The sequence below is a fragment of the Podarcis muralis genome, chromosome 13, assembly GCF_964188315.1.
Source record: "Podarcis muralis chromosome 13, rPodMur119.hap1.1, whole genome shotgun sequence".
Taxonomy (NCBI): domain Eukaryota; kingdom Metazoa; phylum Chordata; class Lepidosauria; order Squamata; family Lacertidae; genus Podarcis; species Podarcis muralis.
In genome coordinates, this window is record NC_135667.1 from 49,464,859 (window position 1) to 49,490,422 (window position 25,564).

The window sequence follows — 25,564 nt, forward strand, 5'->3', positions numbered from 1 at the left end:
GCCTTCTGTTTCGACTGCCAAAGCTTTCAGGGGAGCATTTGCAAGCATTTGGCTCCATTTTTGAGTGAATTGCCAAAAGTCAGAGTTTTGCTGAAACTGTGACCCCGGGGCTTAGGGATTTTTTCAAAAAATTATTTTCCGCCAATTAAGTAGCTGAGGGCTGTTTTCTTTTCCCGTGACAAAAAGGCTTCTGTTTTGACTGCCAAAGCTTTCAGGGGAGCATTTGCAAGCATTTGGCTCCATTTTTGAGTGAATTGCCAAAAGTCAGATTTTTGCTGAAATTGTGACCCCGGGGCTTAGGGATTTTTTGAAAAAATTATTTTCCGCTGGTTAAGTTGTCGAGGGTGGATGTCTTTTCCTGTGACAAAAAAGCCTTCTATTTCGACTGCCAAAGCTTTCAGGGGAGCATTTGCAAGCATTTGGCTCCATTTTTGATTGAATTGCCAAAAGTCAGATTTTTGCTGAAATTGTGACCCCGGGGCTTAGGGAATTTTTCAAAAAATTATTTTCCGCCGGTTAAGTTGCTGAGGGCTGATTTCTTTTCCCGTGAAAAAAAGCCTTCTGTTTCTACTGCCAAAGCTTTCAGGGGAGCATTTGCAAGCATTTGGCTCCATTTTTGATTGAATTGCCAAAAGTCAGATTTTTGCTGAAATTGTGACCCCGGGGCTTAGGGAATTTTTTTTTAATAAAAAAATTCCGCCGGTTAAGTTGTTAAGCGGTGATTTCTTTTCCTGTGACAAAAAGCCTTCTGTTTCGACTGCCAGATCTTTCAACGGAGCATATGCAAGCGTTTGGCACCATTTTTGAGTGAATTGCCAAAAGTCAGATTTTTGCTGAAATTGTGACCCCGGGCCTTAGGGATTTTTTCAAAAAAATATTTTCCGCTGGTTAAGTTGTCGAGGGCTGATTTCTTCTCCTGTGACAAAAAGCCTTCTGTTTAGACTGCCAAAGCTTTCAGGGGAGCATTTGCAAGCGTTTGGCACCATTTTTGAGTGAATTGCCAAAAGTCAGATTTTTGCTGAAATTGTGAACCCGGGGCTTAGGGATATTATCAAAAAAATATTTTCCGCTGGTTAAGTTGTTGAAGGCTGCTTTCTTCTCCTGTGACAAAAAGCCTTCTGTTTCGACTGCCAAAGCTTTCAGGGGAGCATTTGCAAGCATTTGGCTCCATTTTTGAGTGAATTGCCAAAAGTCAGAGTTTTGCTGAAACTGTGACCCCGGGGCTTAGGGATTTTTTCAAAAAATTATTTTCCGCCAATTAAGTAGCTGAGGGCTGTTTTCTTTTCCCGTGACAAAAAGGCTTCTGTTTTGACTGCCAAAGCTTTCAGGGGAGCATTTGCAAGCATTTGGCTCCATTTTTGAGTGAATTGCCAAAAGTCAGATTTTTGCTGAAATTTTGACCCCGGGGCTTAGGGATTTTTTCAAAAAATTATTTTCCGCTGGTTAAGTTGTCGAGGGTGGATGTCTTTTCCTGTGACAAAAAAGCCTTCTATTTCGACTGCCACAGCTTTCAGGGGAGCATTTGCAAGCATTTGGCTCCATTTTTGAGTGAATTGCCAAAAGTCAGATTTTTGCTGAAATTGTGACCCCGGGCCTTAGGGAATTTTTTTTTAATAAAAAAATTCTGCCGGTTAAGTTGTTAAGCGGTGATTTCTTTTCCTGTGACAAAAAGCCTTCTGTTTGACTGCCAAAGCTTTCAGGGGAGCATTTGCAAGCATTTGGCTCCATTTTTGAGTGAATTGTGAAAAGTCAGATTTTTGCTGAAATTGTGACCCCGGGGCTTAGGGATTTTTTCAAAAAAAAAAATTTCCGCCGGTTAAGTTGTCGAGGGTGGATGTCTTTTCCTGTGACAAAAAGCCTTCTGTTTCGACTGCCAAAGCTTTCAGGGGAGCATTTGCAAGGGTTTGTGACCCCGGGGCTTAGGGATTTTTTCAAAAAAATATTTTCCGCTGGTTAAGTTGTCGAGGGCTGATTTCTTCTCCTGTGACAAAAAGCCTTCTGTTTCGACTGCCAAAGCTTTCAGGGGAGCATTTGCAAGCGTTTGGCACCATTTTTGAGTGAATTGCCAAAAGTCAGATTTTTGCTGAAATTGTGAACCCGGGGCTTAGGGATATTATCAAAAAAATATTTTCTGCTGGTTAAGTTGTCGACGGCTGATTTCTTCTCCTGTGACAAAAAGCCTTCTGTTTCGACTGCCAAAGCTTTCAGGGGAGCACTTGCAAGCGTTTGGCACCATTTTTGAGTGAATTGCCAAAAGTCAGATTTTTGCTGAAATTGTGACCCCGGGGCTTAGGGATTTTTTAAAAAAATATTTTCCGCCGGTTAAGTTGTTGAGGGGTGATTTCTTCTCCTGTGACAAAAAGCCTTCTGTTTCGACTGCCAGATCTTTCAACGGAGCATATGCAAGCGTTTGGCACCATTTTTGAGTGAATTGCCAAAAGTCAGATTTTTGCTGAAATTGTGACCCCGGGCCTTAGGGATTTTTTCAAAAAAAAATTGTCCGCCGGTTAAGTTGCCGAGGGTGGATGTCTTTTCCTGTGACAAAAATCCTTCTGTTTCGACGGCCAAAGCTTTGAGAGGAGCATTTGCAAGCGTTTGGCACCATTTTTGAGTGAATTGCCAAAAGTCAGATTTTTGCTGAAATTGTGACCCCGGGGCTTAGGGATTTTTTCAAAAAAAAAAAAATTTCCGCCGGTTAAGTTGTCGAGGGTGGATGTCTTTTCCTGTGACAAAAAGCCTTCTGTTTCGACTGCCAAAGCTTTCAGGGGAGCATTTGCAAGCGTTTGTGACCCCGGGGCTTAGGGATTTTTTGAAAAAATTATTTTCCGCTGGTTAAGTTGTCGAGGGTGGATGTCTTTTCCTGTGACAAAAAAGCCTTCTATTTCGACTGCCAAAGCTTTCAGGGGAGCATTTGCAAGCATTTGGCTCCATTTTTGAGTGAATTGCCAAAAGTCAGATTTTTGCTGAAATTGTGACCCCGGGTCTTAGGGAATTTTTTTTTAATAAAAAAATTCTGCCGGTTAAGTTTTTAAGCGGTGATTTCTTTTCCTGTGACAAAAAGCCTTCTGTTTCGACTGCCAGATCTTTCAACGGAGCATATGCAAGCGTTTGGCACCATTTTTGAGTGAATTGCCAAAAGTCAGATTTTTGCTGAAATTGTGACCCCGGGCCTTAGGGATTTTTTCAAAAAAATATTTTCCGCTGGTTAAGTTGTCGAGGGCTGATTTCTTCTCCTGTGACAAAAAGCCTTCTGTTTCGACTGCCAAAGCTTTCAGGGGAGCATTTGCAAGCGTTTGGCACCATTTTTGAGTGAATTGCCAAAAGTCAGATTTTTCCTGAAATTGTGACTCCAGGGCTTAGTGATTTTTTCCCAAAAAAAAATTTCCGCCGGTTAAGTTGTCGAGGGTGGATGTCTTTTCCTGTGACAAAAAGTCTTCTGTTTCGACGGCCAATGCTTTGAGAGGAGCATTTGTAAGCGTTTGGCACCATTTTTGAGTGAATTGCCAGAAGTCAGATTTTTGCTGAAATTGTGAACCCGGGGCTTAGGGATATTATCAAAAAAATATTTTCCGCTGGTTAAGTTGTCGACGGCTGATTTCTTCTCCTGTGACAAAAAGCCTTCTGTTTTGACTGCCAAAGCTTTCAGGGGAGCACTTGCAAGCGTTTGGCACCATTTTTGAGTGAATTGCCAAAAGTCAGATTTTTGCTGAAATTGTGACCCCGGGGCTTAGGGATTTTTTAAAAAAATATTTTCCGCCGGTTAAGTTGTTGAGGGGTGATTTCTTCTCCTGTCACAAAAAGCCTTCTGTTTCGACTGCCAGATCTTTCAGGGGAGCATTTGCAAGCGTTTGGCACCATTTTTGAGTGAATTGCCAAAAGTCAGTTTTTTGCTGAAATTGTGACCCCGGGGCTTAGGGATTTTTTCCAAAAAAAATTGTCCGCCGGTTAAGTTGTCGAGGGTGGATGTCTTTTCCTGTGACAAAAAGCCTTCTGTTTCGACGGCCAAAGCTTTGAGAGGAGCATTAGCAAGCGTTTGGCACCATTTTTGAGTGAATTGCCATAAGTCAGATTTTTGCTGAAATTGTGATCCCGGGGCTTAGGGATTTTTTTTTTAATAAAAAAATTCTGCCGGTTAAGTTGTTAAGCGGTGATTTCTTTTCCTGTGACAAAAAGCCTTCTGTTTGACTGCCAAAGCTTTCAGGGGAGCATTTGCAAGCGTTTGGCACCATTTTTGAGTGAATTGCCAAAAGTCAGATTTTTCCTGAAATTGTGATCCCGGGGCTTAGGGATTTTTGCAAAAAAAAAAATTGTCCGCCGGTTAAGTTGTTGAAGGCTGCTTTCTTCTCCTGTGACAAAAAGCCTTCTGTTTCGAACTGCCAAAGCTTTCAGGGGAGCATTTGCAAGCATTTCGCTCCATTTTTGAGTGAATTGCCAAAAGTCAGATTTTTGCTGAAATTGTGACCCCGGGGCTTAGGGATTTTTTCAAAAAAAAATAATTCCAACGGTTAAGTTGTTGAAGGCTGCTATCTTCTCCTGTGACAAAAAGCCTTCTGTTTCGACTGCCAAAGTTTTCAGGGGAGCATTTGCAAGCATTTGGCTCCATTTTTGAGTGAATTGCCAAAAGTCAGAGTTTTGCTGAAACTGTGACCCCGGGGATTAGGGATTTTTTCAAAAAATTATTTTCCGCTGGTTAAGTTGTCGAGGGTGCATGTCTTTTCCTGTGACAAAAAAGCCTTCTATTTCGACTGCCAAAGCTTTCAGGGGAGCATTTGCAAGCGTTTGGCTCCATTTTTGAGTGAATTGCCAAAAGTCAGATTTTTGCTGAAATTGTGACCTTAGGGCTTAGGGATTTTTTTTTTAATAAAAAAATTCTGCCGGTTAAGTTGTTAAGCGGTGATTTCTTTTCCTGTGACAAAAAGCCTTCTGTTTGACTGCCAAAGCTTTCAGGGGAGCATTTGCAAGCGATTGGCACCATTTTTGAGTGAATTGCCAAAAGTCAGATTTTTCTTGAAACTGTGACCCCGGGGATTAGGGATTTTTTCAAAAAATTATTTTCCGCTGGTTAAGTTGTCGAGGGTGGATGTCTTTTCCTGTGACAAAAAAAGCCTTCTATTTCGACTGCCAAAGCTTTCAGGGGAGCATTTGCAAGCATTTGGCTCCATTTTTGAGTGAATTGCCAAAAGTCAGATTTTTGCTGAAATTGTGACCCCGGGGCTTAGGGATTTTTTTTTTAATAAAAAAATTCTGCCGGTTAAGTTGTTAAGCGGTGATTTCTTTTCCTGTGACAAAAAGCTATCTGTTTCGACTGCCAGATCTTTGAAGGGAGCATTTGCAAGCGTTTGGCACCATTTTTGAGTGAATTGCCAAAAGTCAGATTTTTGCTGAAATTGTGACCCCGGGCCTTAGGGATTTTTTCAAAAAAATATTTTCCGCTGGTTAAGTTGTCGAGGGCTGATTTCTTCTCCTGTGACAAAAAGCCTTCTGTTTCGACTGCCAAAGCTTTCAGGGGAGCATTTGCAAGCGTTTGGCACCATTTTTGAGTGAATTGCCAAAAGTCAGATTTTTCCTGAAATTGTGACCCCGGGGCTTAGGGATTTTTTTTTAAATAAAAAAATTCTGCCGGTTAAGTTGTTAAGCGCTGATTTCTTTTCCTGTGACAAAAAGCCTTCTGTTTCGACTGCCAAAGCTTTCAGGGGAGCATTTGCAAGCGTTTGGCACCATTTTTGAGTGAATTGCTAAAAGTCAGATTTTTGCTCAAATTGTGAACCCGGGGCTTAGGGATATTATCAAAAAAATACTTTCCGCTGGTTAAGTTGTCGAGGGTGGATGTCTTTTCCTGGGACAAAAAGCCTTCTGTTTTGACTGCCAAACCTTTCAGGGGAGCATTTGCAAGCGTTTGGCTCCATTTTTGAGTGAATTGCCAAAAGTCAGATTTTTGCGGAAATTGTGACCCCGGGGCTTAGGGATTTTTTCAAAAAAATATTTTCCGCCTGTTAAGTTGCTGAGGGTGGATGTCTTTTCCTGTGACAAAAAGCCTTCTGTTTTGACTGCCAAACCTTTCAGGGGAGCATTTGCAAGAGTTTGGCCCCATTTTTGAGTGAATTGCCAAAAGTCAGATTTTTGCTGAAATTGTGACCCCGGGGCTTAGGGATTTTTTCCAAAAAAATATTTTCCGCTTTTTAAGTTGTCGAGGGCTGATTTCTTCTCCTGTGACAAAAAGCCTTCTGTTTTGACTGCCAAACCTTTCAGGGGAGCATTTGCATGAGTTTGGCACCATTTTTGAGTGAATTGCCAAAAGTCAGATTTTTGCTGAAATTGTGACCCCGGGGCTTAGGGATTTTTTCCAAAAAAAAATTGTCCGCCGGTTAAGTTGTCGAGGGCTGATTTCTTCTCCTGTGACAAAAAGCCTTCTGTTTCGACTGCCAAAGCTTTCAGGGGAGCATTTGCAAGTGCTTGGCTCCATTTTTGAGTGAATTGCCAAAAGTCAGATTTTTGCTGAAATTGTGACCCCGGGCCTTAGGGATTTTTTCCAAAAAAAAATTGTCCGCCGGTTAAGTTGTCGAGGGTCGATGTCTTTTCCTGTGACAAAAAGCCTTCTGTTTCGACGGCCAAAGCTTTGAGAGGAGCATTTGCAAGCGTTTGGCACCATTTTGAGTGAATTCCTAAAAGTCAGATTTTTGCTGAAAATGTGACCCCGGGGCTTGGGGATTTTTTCAAAAAAAAAGTTGTCCGCCGGTTAAGTTCTCGAGGGTGGATGTCTTTTCCTGTGACAAAAAGCCTTCTGTTTCGACTGCCAAAGCTTTCAGGGGAGCATTTGCAAGCATTTGGCTCCATTTTTGAGTGAATTGCCAAAAGTCAGATTTTTGCTGAAATTGTGACGCCGGGGCTTAGGGATTTTTTCCAAAAAAAAATTGTCCGCCGGTTAAGTTGTCGAGGGCTGATTTCTTCTCCTGTGACAAAAAGCCTTCTGTTTCGACTGCCAAAGCTTTCAGGGGAGCATTTGCAAGTGCTTGGCTCCATATTTGAGTGAATTGCCAAAAGTCAGATTTTTGCTGAAATTGTGACCCCGGGCCTTAGGGATTTTTTCCCCAAAAAAATTGTCCGCCGGTTAAGTTGTCGAGGGTCGATGTCTTTTCCTATGACAAAAAGCCTTCTGTTTCGACGGCCAAAGCTTTGAGAGGAGCATTTGCAAGCGTTTGGCACCATTTTGAGTGAATTCCTAAAAGTCAGATTTTTGCTGAAAATATGACCCCAGGGCTTGGGGATTTTTTTTTAAAAAAATTTGTCCGCCGGTTAAGTTCTCGAGGGTGGATGTCTTTTCCTGTGACAAAAAGCCTTCTGTTTCGACTGCCAAAGCTTTCAGGGGAGCATTTGCAAGCATTTGGCTCCATTTTTGAGTGAATTGCCAAAAGTCAGATTTTTGCTGAAATTGTGACGCCGGGGCTTAGGGATTTTTTTAAAAAAATATTTTCCGCTGTTTAAGTTGTCGAGGGCTGTTTTCTTCTCCTGTGACAAAAAGCCTTCTGTTTTGACTGCCAAAGCTTTCAGGGGAGCACTTGCAAGCGTTTGGCACCATTTTTGAGTGAATTGCCAAAAGTCAGATTTTTGCTGAAATTGTGACCCCGGGGCTGAGGGATTTTTCCAAAAAAAAAATTGTCCGCCGGTTAAGTTGTCGAGGGTGGATGTCTTTTCCTGTGACAAAAAGCCTTCTGTTTCGACGGCAAAAGCTTTGAGAGGAGCATTTGCAAGCGTTTGGCACCATTTTTGAGTGAATTGCCAAAAGTCAGATTTTTGCTGAAATTGTGACCCCGGGGCTGAGGGATTTTTCCAAAAAAAAAATTGTCCGCCGGTTAAGTTGTCGAGGGTGGATGTCTTTTCCTGTGACAAAAAGCCTTCTGTTTCGACGGCAAAAGCTTTGAGAGGAGCACTTGCAAGCATTTGGCACCATTTTTGAGTGAACTGCCAAAAGTCAGATTTTTGCTGAAATTGTGACCCCGGGGCTTAGGGATTTTTTCCAAAAAAAAATTGTCCGCCGGTTAAGTTGTCGAAGGTGGATGTCTTTTCCTGTGACAAAAAGCCTTCTGTTTCGACGGCCAAAGCTTTCAGAGGAGCATTTGCAAGCTTTTGGCACCATTTTTGAGTGAATTGCCAAAAGTCAGATTTTTGCTGAAATTGTGACCCCGGGGCTTAGGGATTTTTTTCAAAAAAATCTTTTTCCTCCGTTTAAGTTGTTGAGGGCTGATTTCTTGTCCTGTGATAAAAAGCCTTCTGCTTCGCCTGCCAAAACTGTAAGGCGAGCATTTGCAAACATTTGGCACCATTTTTGAGTAAATTGCCAGAAGTCAGATTTTTGCTGAAAGTGTGACCCAGCTTCGGGATTTTTTCAAAAAAATCTTTTTCCTCCGGATACGTTCCTGAGGGCTGATTTCTTGTCCTGTGATAAAAAGCCTTCTGTTTCGACTGCCAAACCTTTCAGTGTAGCATTTGCAAATGTTTGGCACCATTTTTGAGTGAATTGCCAAAAGTCAGATTTTTGTTGACATTGTGACCTCTGGGCATAGGGATTTTCTCAAAAAAATAATATTTCGCCTGTTAAGTTGCTAACAATATAGGAGAAAAACACACGGAGTGAATTTTTCACAGCCCCACAGTTGTTGTTGTCTGTATTTATTGAATTATTTCAGCATGCAAAATAGGGCACGGATGTCAGGATTGATGGGTCCAAGTAGGCATGATGGGAGCAACAGTATTTGTTCTTTAAGTGTGTCTGCCACATTTACATGTGAGGAAGCCAGAAACTAGCAAACAAGCAACAGAATAAGAAATCTACCCACTACTGTCTTCATTACTAACACACATCTAAAGCAGCAGGTAAGTTTTGGCACTTTGAAGTCACTGGTTTTTATTCACACAATGTTCCCAGTTGCGCCTCAGCTGTGTCATATCTACGGGAAACTGCCCAGAATAGACCCACATCCCATGTCATTCTGGCCTCCTTCGGGAGAAAGGGTGAAATATAAATTCAATAAATAAAATAATTATAAGTGAGTGTCTGGCTTGCAGATGTTCTTTGGAAGCCCAACATCTGACATGGCTTCCTTCTGAGAGCAGGAAGCTCCTGCAGCCAATCAGAAGCCGTCCCTTGCCCCCCCCTTCTAGAACCCACCACTCTCAACCAACTCTCAACTGCCTCCCCCCCAACATTCAGACTCGCTTTAATAGCATAACTCTGCCCCACTACTGTGAACTGAGTTACTGAGTTACACTGCTATGGCTGACCTTCGCAAAGGTAAGAACCTGGAACCCCATAGGATTATAGAATTGTAGAGTTGGGAGGGACCCCAAGGGTCATCTAGACCAACCCCCAGCTCAAGCATCCATGGCAGATGGCCATCCCACCTCTGCTGAAAAACCTCCAAGGAAGGAGAGTCTACTGCCCACTGAGGGATTTCTTCCCACTGTCAAACAGCTCCTGCTGTCAGAAAGCTTTTCTTGAAGTTGAGTCAGAATCTCCTTATTGTAGCTTGAATCCACGGCTTCAGGTCCTGAGGGCCTCTGGAGCAGGAGAAAACAATCTTTCTCCTTCCTCCCTGTGACGGCCCTTGAGATATTGTCAGGGCTGCATGGTGTGGCTCTCATATCCATGTCCTGAGGGACAGAGAGCAAAACGCTTCTCTGTCCCCTTTCTCCAGCCCAGGCAGAATTGCAAGGGGTCAGTGCATCTGGCTGGTAAGAAGATGGTTGGAGTTTGGAGCCCAGCCGGGGCTGGCTGTGGGCAGGATATTTTCTGTTGTGAATTACCATATTTTTCGCTCTATAGGACGCACTTTTTCCCCTTCAAAAATGAAGGGGAAATGTGTGTGCGTCCTATGGAGCGAAGAAGCCATAGCCCCGCGACCCTCTCCCAGCTGGAAAGGTGATGCGCGGCTATGGCAGGAGCCTCTCCGCTGCGCCTTTCCGCTGCTCCCTGACCTGCTCTTTGGGGCTGGTGGTGGGCTTCCCCTGCCAGCCCCAAAGAGCAGGTCGAAAGGAACCTGAAGCCTGGAGAGTGAGAGGGGTCGGTGCACACCGACCCCTCTCGCTCTCCAGGTTTCCAAGGTAAGCCGCCTGAACGGCACCTTGTTTTATTGGCAGAAGTAAGGGGTTGCTGGAAAAATTACTAACTAGAGATGCAGAAAAGGGAGGCATGGGGAAGTCGGTGAAAGAGGGTAAATGAAAAGAGGGTTATGAACCTATACGTGTTTTATATGTTGTGTTTGTTTTTGTATTGCGTTGTGTATGTTTAAAAAATTTATGTTGGAAAACTAATAAAAATTTATATATATATAAAAAAAAGAACGGCACCTTGTTTTAGAGTGGGGAAACAAGAGGGGGAAAATTCTCCCCCTCTCTGCGCAGCGCCTCCTGCCGCTTCACTGAAGGGGCGCTGGGCAGAGAGGGGGAGAATTTTTTTTCTTGTTCTTCCCCCTCTAAAACAAGGTGCGTCCTATTGTCCGGTGCGTCCTATGGTGCAAAAAATACGGTACTGGTTGGTAACTTCCTCTGTTTTTATTTTCCTTTCTGTCTCACAGGTTCTCAGGCAGGAAGACATCAGCATAAACAAATCTCCCTGGAGATTGTGGTATGTTAATTCCTTGGGGAGCCTCTTCAGTGGGGCTGGCTGGTGGGTCTGGGCCTGGCCCCCTGGCCAGGTGGAAAGGGCCTTGCAGGGAGCAGCCTTCACCCTCCCACCTGCCCCCTAGGTCCCTCCGCTGGCTGGCCGCCCCCTGGTGTGGCTGGGGGGAGAGAAAATATGGACGGCGATCTGCCCCAGAAGAAAATCTTTGGGGAGGGCCCACGGGACCCCTGTCCCCTAGAGTGGATGCCTTTGGCAGGAGAGTAAAATGTCCTTCTTCCTTTGCAGGGCCGTGGTTTGGAAGTGCCGGTCAGGGCTCCGGCCAAGCAGCAGCCCAGCGGTGCCACGTCCAAAACCAACATCGGCAGGTATGCTGTGCCCTTCTGTGGCAGGGGTGGGGCAGTCTGAGGATGGCACGGCCGGTGTGCTGGGCTATTGCCTCATAAGAAAAGGTTTTTAATAGAGGGTGAATTGAAAGGGTGGAGGGTTGGAGGAGAGGCAGAAAGAAGAGCTCATTCGACCGTGGCTAGGGGGCGCGATCTGGACGGTTCTCCAGGGGCGCAAGATCACTCAGCTACGGCTCTGCGTACAGGGCGCCCTTGACATTTGAGAGCCCAAAGTTGGCCCTTGGTTGGGCACAGTTCCAGGTTGAAACCTGTGGAGGCCCCTAGGCAGTCAAAATATCCCTGGGCTCCTTGCAAATCATATCCTGATACATTTTTTATTTTAGCAACCAACAATAATTAATAGGCAAAATAAACAGTACTTATTCTGATCCGTTGTTGCCTGGCCCATAGGCCTGCTCTGTCCATTGAATAATCTGGCTCTGGTGGAGATCAATCCCAGAATTCTCCCTGTCTCCCCCAATCATACTAACTGAGCTTGTTTCTTCCTTAGGCGAGAGGCCGGCCAGAACAAAGGGGGAAAGGCTCCCAGCTCAGGTAAGTGGAAATGCCAACTGAGTGCCCCATATTTTAGGGATGCTTCCTTCCCTTGTCCCCCATCCTCATGCCCCAGACTGGGGCTAGCATGGCAGGGAGCCAGGCGCCTGCTCATGTTTCTTTTTTCTTTGCAGTGTGGGAGCCTTTCCCCAACACATATTTTGTTCTGGCAAAATCCCTGGAGAGGCGTGGCGAACATCAGGTACGAGGGCAGAGGGAATGAAGGGATCCTTGTGAAACATGTTTTGGGAGTCCCACCTGTGGCTTCCATTCTCATGCGATGTCCTTCTTCCTCCACAGGGCCACGCCTCCAGGGATGAGGCTCCAGCGCCGGCTCCCGGAATGAACCAAGCAACATCCCGGCGGTTCCCGGCTGTCGTCCCTCGCGGCGCGTCCCCACTGCCCCTCCCCCATACGGGCATGGCTCCATCCCGACCCGGTTTGGCACAGAAGCAGCAGCCAAAGTTTCCTCCCATTAAAACAGCTTCTCAGCTGAGGGAGGAGACTTTGGCTGTTGCTTCTGTGCTAGGCCGGTCGGACGCCCGTACGGTGGAGAAGTGGGGAGCCCTTCTAAGATCAGGTAAGTGGAAATGCCCCTTCCCAGGTCCCCCACCCTCCTGCCCCAGACTGGGGCTAGTGTGGCTGGGAGACAGGAGCCTTCTGATGTCTCTGTTTGTTTTGCAGCGAGGGATAAGTACAGCCGTGGAACCGCCACATTCCTCCGGGAGGGACTGGAGCCCAGACGACGGCCTCTCGCCCCTGAGGTAATGGGACAGGGGGGAGGAGGGGGGCCTTAGGAAACACACAAGGAGGGCCTGCAGGATCAGGCCAAGGGGCCATCTGGTCCACCCTCCTCTTCTCCCAGGGGCCACCCAGATGCCACTGCGAAAGCAGTCAACAGGATTCGACCCCAAGAAGCAGTGCTTCAAAGATCCCTTCTTTCTTGCAGGATCTCGATCGTGCACCGCTGTGGCTGCTGCCCAAGCCTCCCCCCAAAAGACTAGGTAAGAGGAAGGGAACCTTTGCACGGGGCGAGGAGAAGGCTGGGGGCCTTCCTACAGGGGTTGCTTCACTACAGCTCCCATTGTCCTTGACGACTGTCCTTTCCCCCCTTCTTCTTTTTTTAATAAAAAAACACAGGTTGAGGCGAATTCCAGAGCGTTTGGATCTCAGCTGAAGGACTGGAAATCTTTATGCAGGAGATCATTTCCAACGCCTCTGATGCACTGGACAAGATCAGCTATGAGAGTCTGACAGATCCCTCAAAGCTGGAAAGTGGCAAAGAGCTGAAGATAGATATCATTCCCAATCCCCATGATCGCACCCTCACCTTGGTGGACACCGGTATTGGCATGACAAAGGCAGACCTTATCAACATTCTGGGCACCATTGCGAAGTCTGGCACCAAATCCTTCATGGAAGCCTTGCAGGCTGGTGCAGACATCTCCATGATTGGACAGTTCGGTGTGGGCTTTTACTCTGCTTACCTTGTGGCTGAGAAGGTTGTGGTTATCACCAAGCACAACGATGATGAACAGTATGCCTGGGAGTCATCTGCAAGCAGCTGCTTCACTGTCAAAACTGACCATGGCGAACCCATTGTCCGTGGTACCAAAGTGATCTTGCACCTGAAGGAAGATCAGACTGAATACCTGGAGGAACGTTGCATCAAGGAAGTGGTGAAGAAGCACTCCCAGTTCATCGGCTACCCTATCACCCTCTATCTGGAGAAGGAGCGTGAGAAGGAAATCAGCGACGATGAGGCGGAAAAGGAAAAAGTGGAGAAGGAGGATGAAGAGGCAGCCCCCAAGGATGAGGAGAAGAAGCCCAAGATTGAAGATGTGGGCTCAGATGAAGAGGAGGAAGGTGGCAAGAGCAAGAAGAAGACCAAGAAGAACAAGGAAAAGTACATCGACCAGGAGGAACTGAACAAGCCCAAGCCCATCTGGACTCGAAACCCTGATGACATCACTCAGGAGGAGTATGGCGAGTTCTACAAGAGCTTGACTAATGATTGGGAAGACCATCTGGCTGTTAAGCGCTTCTCTGTGGAGGGGCAGTTGGAATTCTGGGCGCTTCTCTTCATCCCACGCCGGGCCCCATTGACCTCTTTGAGAACAAGAAGAAAAAGAACAACATCAAGCTCTATGTGAGGCGTGTCTTCATTATGGACAGCTGTGATGAACTCATCCCTGAGTACCTGAACTTCATCCGGGGTGTAGTGGACTCTGAGGATCTGCCCCTGAACATCTCCCATGATATGCTGCAACAAAGCAAGATTCTCAAAGTGATTCGCAAGAACATCGTCAAGAAATGCCTGGAGCTTTTTGCAGAGCTGGTGGAGGACAAAGAAAACTACAAGAAGTTCTACAAGGCCTTCTCCAAAAATCTCAAGCTGGGGATCCATGAGGACTCTACCAACAGGAAACGCCTGTCAGAACTGTTGCGGTATCACACTTCCCACTCCGGCGACAAGATGAATTCCCTCTCCGAATATGTGTCCCGTATGAAGGAAAACCAGAAAAGCATCTCTTACATCACAGGTGAGAGCAAGGAGCAGGTGGCTAACTCTGCCTTTGTGGAGCAAGTGAGGAAAAGTGGTTTTGAGGTGGTGTACATGACAGAGCCCATTGATGTGTAGAGCGTCCAGCAGCTGAAGGAATTTGATGGCAAGACCTTGGTGTCCATCACCAAAGAAGGGCTGGAGCTGCCAGAGGATGAGGACAAGAAGAAGAAGATGGAGGAAAGCAAAGCCAAGTTTGAGAACCTTTGCAAACTCATGAAGGAAATCCTGGAGAAGAAAGTTGACAAGGTGACGGTCTCAAACAGGCTGGTCTCCTGGCCCTGCTGTATTGTCACCAGCACCTATGGCTGGACCGCCAACGTGGAACGTATCATGAAGGCCCAGGCCTTGCGAGACAACTCCACCACGGGCTACATGATGGCCAAGAAGCACCTGGAGATCAATCCTGACCACCCCATTGTAGAGACGCTGCGTCAGAAGGCCGAGGCAGACAAGAACGACAAGGCTGTCAAGGACCTTGTGGTGCTGCTCTTGGAGACAGCACTGCTTTCCTCTGGCTTCTCCTTGGAGGATCCACAGACTCACTCTAACCGTATCTCTAGGATGATCAAGCTGGGACTCGGGATTGAGGAAGATGAGGTTGGTGCTGAAGAGCCTAGTGCCGCTGCCTCTGAAGATATTCCCCCTCTGGAAGGAGACGAGGATGCCTCACGCATGGAGGAGGTGGACTAAAGAGACCTCCCCCTCTGTCTTGCCCCCATCCATTCCCTGCACCATCGCCTTGCTCAGGAAGACTGGCTCCGGCAGGGCTCTGGCAGGCCTTCGTAAGCAGTCTCTCACTACCTTCCTGTACAATTGGTAGCCAGTGTGACAAGGGGTCTCCACACCTATCTGATCTGTCTTTCTGCTGCTCTAGGGGAAAGGGACCGGCCCACTGGTTTTAGGTTTTCCCTCCCCCCCATGCGGGTTTTATCCTTTTTCTGTTGGGCCACCAAGCATCCATCCTACCATAGCTGAGGTGAACACAGTGAATGTCCTCCCCACTAACAGAGCAGTGAGTTGACTCCTTGCCTCCCTCCCTCCCTGCTGCCCTTTGTCCTCAGAGAGCAGGGACTTGTACTCTTGTTGGCTGTTTGTATTTGGTTTGGTTTTACTGGAATTAAAATAACAAAGAATGTGGTTTACCTTGATGAAAACAAGGCGCATTAAATGCTTCAATATATTACTTTCGTCCTGTGTTTACTGTCAGTACAAATGTCTTGTAATGGTCGCCTGTGGCTTCTAAAAGCAGGCCCTCCAACATTTCTCCAGTGAGAATAGGGATGTCCCATTCCATAATGATAATTTTACTATTTATACCCTACCCATCTGATTGGGTTGCCCCAGCCACTCTGGGCAGCTTCCAACATATATAAAAACATAATAAAACATTAAACTTTTTGTGCTATACAGGATTGTCTTCAGACAGCTCGGGGGTTGGATAACTCCATAACCTCCAACATCTCTCCAATGAAAATAGAGACATATTAAGGAAAAGTGGGGCATTGTGGGATCAAATCAGAAACCGAGACGGCTTCTCCAAATTAGGGATGTTCCTGGAAAATAGGGACACTTGGAGGGTCTGTAAAAGCCATCAGCGTGTAGCAGCAGCCACACCCCAGGAAAGGCTTTGACCAGCCAGCTAAAGCAAGTGAGGGTAACCAATGGTTCTCAAACCCTCAGAGAGTTAACACAGAGACAGGCCCTGGTGGATTGAGCAGAGGAGACCAATTGTGGTTCCAGTGGTCTGCAGGTACTGTAGAGGGATGTGAGGGGCAGAGGGGGTTTGTCGGCCTGGCAAGGCAGCCCATCTCAGAGACAAAAAACCTTGATTTTAAATCTCCACTGCATGCATGTATGTGTGTTGCATATATGATGGAAATCTTTAAACGGCTCCCAATACTGGTGTTGCCTCAAATCTAGTTTTATTTTTTTAGGGAGACGTGTCTCAAATTAGTTCTATGCCTCCTACTGATGTGGGTGGTGCTGTGGTCTAAAACCACTGGGACTCTTGGGATTGCCGATCAGAAGGTTGGCGGTTCAAATCCCCGTGACGGGGTGAGCTCCCATTCCTCTGTCCCAGCTCCTGCCAACCTAGCAGTTCAAAAGCACACCAGTGCAAGTAGATAAATGGGTATCAGTGCGGTGGGAAGCTAAATGGCATTTCCGTGTGCTTTGGTTTCCGTCACAGTGTCCCATTGCGCCAGAAGCGGTTTAGTCCTGCTGGCCACATGACCTGGAAAACTCTGTGGACAAACGCCGGCTCCATTGGCCTGAAAGCAAGATGAGCACCACAACCCCATAGTTGCCTTTGACTGGACTTAACCATCCAGGGGTCCTTTGCCTTTTTTTCTAATGCCTCCTACTATATCAACTTCCAGTAAAGTTTTCCAGTTTTTGAGGCTCCATCAATTCTTTCCACAGTATGTTCCTCCTATCTCTCAAGAGTGAGGAAGTAATAGAGTTGTGGGGACATTTTTCTCTTGTTTCTGGATAGTGGGTGAACAACTCTGGGCATTTGTTGTTTGGAATAAATTACATTGTAGATTAGAGGTAGGAATTAATAAATACGTATTATATGTAATTATGCTTCATTCATCCATAATAGCATATACTTAAGGGTATTGCTTAATCTACTTTTGGAAAACCGTAAACAAGCAAAATTGTAAACAGCAAATTAAACACTGACTCATGACTTTTCCACGGTCTTCAACTGGAAAGTTCTCAGGGACAGATTTACAAGAACAATACACTTGCTTCCAACTGCCATACCTGTGTTTCCTTTCCTGAAGGGGAGGGGGAGAGTTAAATGATGCAAGGAAACTATAAATATCAGTTAGGCATAGTAATACTTCTTTAAACCACACCAAGGAAACACCATAATGTTGTGGGAACCACTAAACAAAGTTTCCTATTTCTTTCACACACACTGTTTGAAACGGTGAACTGAAACTTGACTTACTCGAGTAAATTAGAGTAGAATAGGGCTTAATTTTAGCAAGGTTACAGAGATCATTTTGCCAAAAGAACATCGCTGTTCTCAAGGGAGATCCAAGGAGGAAACAAACCTCCCTCGCAGAGTCATATTCCGGAGCCTCTTTTATTCCTGCGGCACTGAGAATGTCTACATGAGATTAGTTCTTAAGTATAGCAAATGCAGTACAGTATACTAATAGAGTTTAAAATTAAGGATGTGGACCTGTGGGAATTAGAGATATGGCCAAGTCATGTGGCATGTGATAGACTGGTGCAGGAATCGAACAGGGTACCTCTGAGGGATTCTGTGTGACACACACACTGCCAGCTAAGGGCATTTCCACACTTCTGTTTGCCCCATGGTTTCTAGACATGTTTCTAGGCAAGCAGTTTTCTGCTTTCCCCCTTGCCATCTTCCTTTCTAGGGAGCTCTTTAGCTCTAAACTGGAGCAAACATCAATCTGGAGAAAACCCGAATGGCCATTTGTTCCAAATGAGCACTAAAGAGCTGTGGGGTTTTTTTCCTGGGAGGAAAGCCCTAAGAGACAAAAGAAGCGTGAGAAAAGTGAAATCTCTGGAAACGAAAAACAGGAATCAAAGCAGTAACAACAAAGAAGTTTCCTAAATTCACTCAGACATTACCATTCACGTGGTTGTGCCATCCAAAACAGAATGGTACTGCCATCGCCGGATTTACATATAAGCTTAACAAGCTATAGCTTAGGGCCCCACTCTCTTGGGGGCCCCAAAAAAATTAAAGGAAAAAAACCTGGACATGCATTTCCAAAATATAAGATAAAAAAACAAATTAAATAAAACCTACATACAGCAACAGTGTTTTGTATTGTGTAGGTCCATAAAATACCATATAGCATATATTCAACACAAAAAACAGTGACAATTTGTTGTTGACAAACGACAGCTGGACATATAAAGGGCCCCATTATCTTCAAGAGCTTAGGGCCTCATCAAACCTAAATCCAGCCCTAGGTACAGCTATTAGCCCTGAAATCCTGCCCTAAATCTAAACCTAAACCTAAATCCAGCCCTGGGTACAGCTATTAGCCCTGAACATGGAACCTTCCGGGGAGGAAAGGATTGCTGATTTCTTGCCCTGCTTGTATACTTCCCCAAAGCATTCTCCGCTGGAAAGACGACGTTCTAGACCAGGGATTACTATTGTTATTTGTTGAATTTATATATCGCCCTATACCTGGAGGTCTCAGGGCGGTTCTGTGCTGTCTGGGACTGGTCAGAGTATTGATCTGGACAGTACCACACTGGCTACCCCTACCTCAGTGGACCTTTGATCTGAGGATCAAGGGTCAGCAAACTTTTTCAGCAGGGGGCCGGTCCACTGTACCTCAGACCTTGTGGGGGGCCGGACTATATTTTGAAAAAAAATAATGAATGAATTCCTATGCCCCACAAATAACCCAGAGATGCATTTTAAATAAAAGCACACATTCTACTCGTGTAAAAACATGCTGATTCCCAGACCGTCCGCGGGCTGGATTTAGAAAGCAGTTGGGCCGGATCCATAGCTGTCAACTTACAGATTTGAAAATAAGGGACCGGCAGACTCGAAAATAAGGGACCAGCAGCCAAAATAAGGGATTTTGCTTAGCTTATACAGAAATTCACCACTGATGGAGCCATGCTGCTTTGGCTGCGACTGACTGTGTTTTGCGGGGGTTGGACTAGATGATCCTAAGGGTCTACAACTCCGACCAAAGTAGAGTGGCAGACAAAACTGATGAACGACGTCAAGATGGCAAAGCTTACAGGCAGAATTAGAAACCAGGAAGATGACCTCTTTAATAAAGAATGGGGAAAGTTTATCATTTATTTGAAATGCTATTGTAAAGAGTTACATACATTGGTAGGATTGACAGAAAACTTGTAGTGAAAATTTGAACTATGGATGGACAAATGATTTATAAAAATAGAGTTATGAAAGGGATGCAGAGGGGGAAATCACTACATTAAGATGCTGCACTGATTGGAGGGTATGCTAAGCAGCACGTCGGGGCTGCCGTCGTCCTGGTGCGAGGAGTTCCATCGGCCCTTCCCCGCCCAAGAGAGAGGGAGAGAGACTCTCGCCCATGCTGCCCGCAAGCCCGGCATGAGGCGGTTGCGGCGGCGACGCGGCAGCTGAAGCGCTGCCCTTCTGCATCCCTCCCCATCCCCTCCTCTTCCTCCTCCCTCAGGCCACCTCCTCAGCCACCACTGCCCCCTCCGGCTTCCCCTGGCAGCGCGGTGGAAGTCTCGCAAGAGAGGGGCTGCCTGCTCGCCCGCCGCCACCCGTCTCCTCATGTGGCAGCTCGCGCGCATGCTCTCTCTCACGGCGGAGGACCCTGAGCCGCTGCTTCCCTCCCTAGCCGAGCAAGCATGAAACCCGGGAAATTTAAGGGACATCATCAATCCGGGACAGCAGCGGGAAACGGCGCTGGGATAAGGGAGTTTCCCGCCAAATAAGGGACGGTTGACAGCTATGGCGCACCGACCCCTCTCGCTCTCCAGGCTTCAGGAAGCTATCAGCAAGCCTGGGGAGCCCGCGGGAGTTCCTGCCGGGCTCCCTAGGCTGCGAATAGCAGCCTGCTTGCCCGGAGCGCGGGGCGCACTGAAGCAGAGCGCCCCGCACTTCAGGCAGACATCGGCCAGCCCCACAAGCTCGGGGGACAGCGGGGAGGCGCAGCGCTGCCATCCCGCTGTTCCTCGACCTGGTTTGGATTCCCTGACCTGGTTTTGGGGGGGAAATAAAGGGGGAAAATTTTCCTTTATTTCCCCCCCAAAAAACTAGGTGTGTCCTATGGGCCGGTGCGTCCTATGGGACGAAAAATACGGTAATTACTAAAGAAGGTGGTCAAAATGACCTGACCTAAAATGACGGAATACTTCCATGTTGCCGAACTAACAGGGAGGATAAGAGGAGATATGGTACCAAAAGTGAATAAGGAGTGGGCTATCTTTAATGAATACATCAAAATTTATGTGGGAAAAGTAGAATTTCTGACAGATACTGAGTGAATCCAGAAAATGATTAGAGTGAAAGGAGAGTAAAGCTAAGAGAAAAGAAGAGATTAAAGGAATAATGAAATGTGTTTAAGCTAGTTGGAAAATAAAGTAGTGTAACAAGAACGGCTGGAAGTCAAGTAACTTGGTGGGTGTCCGTGTGGGGTAGGTATGTAGGTATGTATGTATAGTGTAGGTAGGTATTATATAGAGCATAGCTGTCAACTTACAGATTTGAAAATAAGGGACCAGCAACCTCGAAAATAAGGGATCAGTTGTCAAAATAAGGGATTTTCCAGGCACAGGTGTGTTCAACTTCTGAGCCCCTCCGAGCCAAAGGCAGAAAGCCCAGCCAGCAGCCAAACGAAGCCTCAAGCGGTGGTTCCCACAGCGCAGCAACCTGGCAAAGGGGATGCAGCAAGGAAAATGACCGTCACTTCTCCGCTGGGAAGCGCTGAGCAAAGGCGAGTCCCCAGGCAACGCGGCCGATTTGATCGGCACAAGGCATGCAAGCTCCACCCCCCAGTCGTTCTTAGATTCCTTATTGGGTGAGCAACGCAGCCAAGCAACACAGTTGGAGCCTCCCTCCTCCCTGGCCGGCAGGGAGGGAGGGAGAGGAGCTGCTTCCTTTGAAACCCGGGAAATTTAAGGGACATCATCAATAAGGGACAGCAGCGGGACACGGCACTGGGATAAGGGACTTTCCCGCCACATAAGGGACGGTTGACAGCTATGATATAGAGTAATGTAGGTAAGTTTTATGTTATGAAAATTAGGTAGTGTGTTGTGTACGTGTATTGTGTAAATGTACATGTATGTGTTTTATATGTTAAAAAATTAAAAAAACAACAACCTTACGGACGTCGTCTTCAGTCTTCCAACTAAACTCATGCCTTCTTGTTACTCATGATGATCCAGGAAAGTTCTATGGGCACCCTTTCAATTCAACCCAGCTCCTTTTATCCCTGAGGTTCTAGAAGCCTGGTGAAATTATTTGGCCATCCCCTTTACCCTTACACCTCCTTAGGAAGGAGTGTGTGGCTATGGCACTAGTCCATGGCGCCATGAATCATAGTTTATTAACATAAAGAGCATTAACTCCTGTATCCCATGGAATAGGAGGGACGTGGGTGGCGCTGTGGTCTAAACCACTGAGCCTCTTGGGCTTGCCAATCAGAAGGTCAGCGGTTCGAATCCCCGCGATGGGGTGAACTCCCGTTGCTCGGTCCCTGCTCCTGCCAACCTAGCAGTTCAAAAGCACATCAAAGTCCAAGTAGATAAATAGGTACTGCTCTGGTGGGAAGTTAAACAGTGTTTCCGTGCGCTGCTCTGGTTCACCAGAAGCAGCTTAGTCAAGCTGGCCACATGACCCAGAAGCTGTACGCCAGCCGACGTGGGGATCCAGGGCACAGTCCTTCAATGGCTGCGCTCGTTTCTCTCTGGTCGGGGACAGAGGGTGGCGCTTGGGGGGGAATTGTCATCGCACCTCTCCTTGGTGTGTGGAGTGCCTCAGGGTGCGATTCTCTCCCCGATGCTTTTTAACATCTTTATGCGCCCCCTCGCCCAGCTTGTCCGGAGTTTTGGGCTGGGTTGCCATCAGTATGCTGATGACACCCAACTCTATCTGTTGATGGATGGCCATCCTGACTCGGCCCCAGACACACTGACCAGATGTCTGGAAGCTGTGGCTGGATGGTTACGTGGGAGCTGGTTGAAGTTAATCCTGCGAAGACAGAGGTCCTCTGGCTGGGGCGGGACGATATGGGATCGAGGGGGCAACTCCCATCTCTTGCGGGGGTGCAATTGGTGCCAGCACCGTCCGTTAAGAGTCTGGGTGTAATCTTCGATACCTCCCTCTCTATGGAGGCGCAGATTACAGCTATAACAAAGGCGGCATTTTTTCATCTCCGCCAAGCTAAGCAGTTGGCCCCTTATCTCTCTCGCCCTGACCTAGCCACTGTGATCCATGCGACGGTCACCTCCAGACTGGATTATTGTAACTCGCTCTACGTGGGGCTGCCCTTGAGACTGACCCAGAAACTCCAGCGGGTACAGAATGCCGCAGCGAGACTCCTTACGGGGTCCTCGCTGCGAGATCACATTCACCCGGTGCTATACCACCTGCACTGGCTCCCGGTGGAGTATAGGATCAGGTTTAAGGTGCTGGTTTTAACCTTTAAAGCCCTATACGGCCTAGGACCCTCGTACCTACGGGACCGCCTCTCCTGGTACGCCCCACAGAGAAACCTACGGTCTGTAAATAAAAACATCCTCAAGGTCCCAGGCCTCAGAGAGGTTAGGCTGGCCTCAACTAGAGCCAGGGCCTTCTCGGCTGCGGCTCCAATCTGGTGGAATCCTCTGTCACAAGAGACTAGGGCCCTGCGGGACCTGACATCTTTCCGCAGGGCCTGCAAGACAGAGTTGTTCCACCAGGCCTTTGGTCAGGGCGCAGCCTGACTCCCTCCTCTGGCAACCTGCACAGTATTTTGGTTGCCATCAATTTGATTTTAATTAATTTTTATAATGAAATATTTTAGAATGTGTGATTATTCAACTATTTGGTTATTTGATTGTTGTTAGCCGCCCTGAGCCCAGCTTCGGCTGGGGAGGGCGGGATATAAATAAAATTTATTATTATTATTACGCCAGCTCCTTCTGCCAATAAAGCGAGATGAGTGCCGCAACCCCAGAGTCATCCGCGACTAGTCAGGGGTCCCTTTACCTTTACCTTATCCCGTGGAATAAGTTCACCCTGGGTAAGAAGGAAAAGCTAGACCTCAACAGCCACCTTAATAAAGCTGTGTATCTCCTTATTGGCAGACTGAACCCCATGTTCTGAAATCTATGGGCAAAAGCAGTAGGCACCATTGGAGAGTTTCATGTGACGTATTCACTGTGGCCCTACAAAGGAACTTGCATCAAGACAAGAGTTCCCCTTTTCAGATTCTGTGAAGTGAACCAACAGGTGGGTACTTAATTTGTTCCGGAGGTCCGTACTTAACCTGAAACTTTACTTAACCTGAAGCACCACTTTAGCTAATGGGGCCTCCTGCTGCCGCCGTGCTGCCGGAGCACGATTTCTGTTCTCATCCTGAAGCAAAGTTCTTAACCTGAAGCACTATTTCTGGGTTAGCGGAGTTTGTAACCTGAAGCGTATGTAACCTGAAGCGTATGTAACCTGAGGTACCACTGTATGGGGAAATGGTGTGTGTGTCCCTTTGTGTATCAGGGTCACGGCTGACGTTTTGTTTCCAAAACATACAGGGAGCCTCTATAGATACAAGATCTATCAATGACTATTCATCAAATAGCTAAAGAGAACTTCCTGAATGAGAGGCAGAAATCCTATGAAAACCAGTTGATGTGGGGCAAACGATGGGAAAGGGCCAGCATCTTCACATCCTGATTATGGGCTTTCCAGGGGCATCTAATTGGCCACTGCTGGAAGATGCTGGACTAGGTAAAACCTTTGGGATGATCCAGCAGAACTCACTTTTTCTCACTTCTCACTCTTTCTCCCTCTCCCAGCACACTGCTATTCTGTACATTGTGCCCCAGTGTCTGCAACAATAGGACCAAGCTACCATTAAGGGACGCGGGTGGCGCTGTGGGTTAAACCACAGAGCCAAGGACTTGCCGATCAGAAGGTCGGCGGTTCTAATCCCCGCAATGGGGTGAGCTTCCATTGTTCGGTCCCTGCTCCTGCCCACCTAGCAGTTCAAAAGCAGTCAAAGTGCAAGTGGATAAAAAGGTACCACTCCGGCGCGAAGGTAAACGGCGTTTCCGTGTGCTGCTCTGGTTTGCCAGAAGCGGCTTAGTCCTGCTGGCCACATGACCCGGAAGCTGTACGCCGGCTCCCTTGGCCAATAAAGTGAGCACCGCAACCCCAGAGTCGTTTGTGACTGGACTTAACTGTCAGGGGTCCCTTTACCTTTACCTTTACCGTTAACAATATTTACCACTTACCCATGTGGTCAGTGCCCTTCAATGACTTCTTTTTCCAGTAAGCCAACTTCACTGGTAACACTGGTGGGAAACACTAGGTTTATTCTCTCAGCCACCACACACATACAAACAAACACACCTGCCTTTAAGCCATTGTTTGATAGTAAAGTCTATTTTACAGTTTATGCTCTGTGACCATTGATACCCTACTCATGTTCAGGTTTCGCTTCACCAAGAAATGGATAAAGTGATTTTGGAGCTAGAAACCACAGGAAGTTTGCATACGTTCTACTGTCTGCTGTCATCTAGTGTTCCTGCAGGGTATCTCAGGCAATTCTGTAAATCAGAGCTAGGGCAATGTGCCTTCAGACAGTAAGTCATCATTTTGATAGGTTCATCTCATTGGGTTGCTGAAACATTAAGAAGTCTGCTACTATAGATGGGCGGGACCAATTGTGCTGATTGCCACCTGATTGCCATCCCCAATGCCAGCCAGTTAACAATTGTCTGTAATAATAATAATAATAATAATAATAATAATAATAATAATAATAATAATTTATTATTTATACCCCACCCATCTGGCGGAGTTTCCCCAGCCACTCTGGGCAGCTCCCAATCAAATGTTAAAAACAGTACAGCATTAAATATTAAAAACTTCCCCGAACAGGGCTGCCTTCAGATGTCTTTTAAAGATAGGATAACTGCTTATTTCCTTCACATCTGAAGGGAGGGTGTTCCACAAGGTGGGCGCCACTACCGAGAAGGCCCTCTGCCTGGTTCCCTGTAACCTCACTTCTCGCAATGAGGGAACCACCAGAAGGCCCTGGGAGATGGACCTCAGTGTCCGAGCAGAACGTTGGAGGTGGAGACACTCCTTCAGGTATACAGGGCTGAGGCCATTTAGGGCTTTAAAGGTCAGCACCAACACTTTGAATTGTGCTCAGAAACGTACTGGGAAGCTGTAAAGCGCCCACACGATTGATCCACACATTACAGCAGCGACATGATATGAACCCATGGAGAAACAACTCCCATTCAGCTTCTGTAAAGTCAAAAACAAGGGGAAGAAATGGAGGCAGTGAGAGATTTTACTTTCTTGGGCTCCATGATCACTGCAGATGGTGACAGCAGCCACGAAATTAAAAGATGCCTGCTTCTTGGGAGAAAAGCAATGACAAACCTAGGCAGCATCTTAAAAAGCAGAGACATCACCTTGCCAACAAAGTTCCGTATAGTAAAAGCCATGGTTTTCCCAGTAGTGATGTATGGAAGTGAGAGCTGGACCATAAAGAAGGCTGATCGCCAAAGAATTGATGCTTTTGAATTATGGTGCTGGAGGAGACTCTTGAGAGTCCCATGGACTGCAAGAAGATCAAACCTCTCCATTCTGAAGGAAATAAGCCCTGAGTGCTCACTGGAAGGACAGATCCTGAAGCTGAGACTCCAATACTTTGGCCATCTCATGAGAAGAGAAGACTCCCTGGAAAAGACCCTGATGTTGGGAAA

At 46.7% G+C, this 25,564-nt stretch overlaps 1 long non-coding RNA gene and 1 pseudogene across 1 annotated transcript; both read left to right on the top strand.

Moving 5' to 3' along the window:
* The first annotated feature begins 10,529 nt into the window (after nt 1-10,529).
* LOC144325159 (uncharacterized) lies at nt 10,530-11,537 on the top strand. The gene is made up of 3 exons (XR_013390476.1): nt 10,530-10,621; nt 10,904-10,983; nt 11,513-11,537. It is a non-coding gene; the product is annotated as an uncharacterized LOC144325159 (long non-coding RNA).
* Nucleotides 11,538-12,700: 1,163 nt separating this feature from the next.
* LOC144325158 (heat shock protein HSP 90-beta pseudogene) lies at nt 12,701-15,265 on the top strand (annotated as a pseudogene).
* Nucleotides 15,266-25,564: the final 10,299 nt, after the last annotated feature.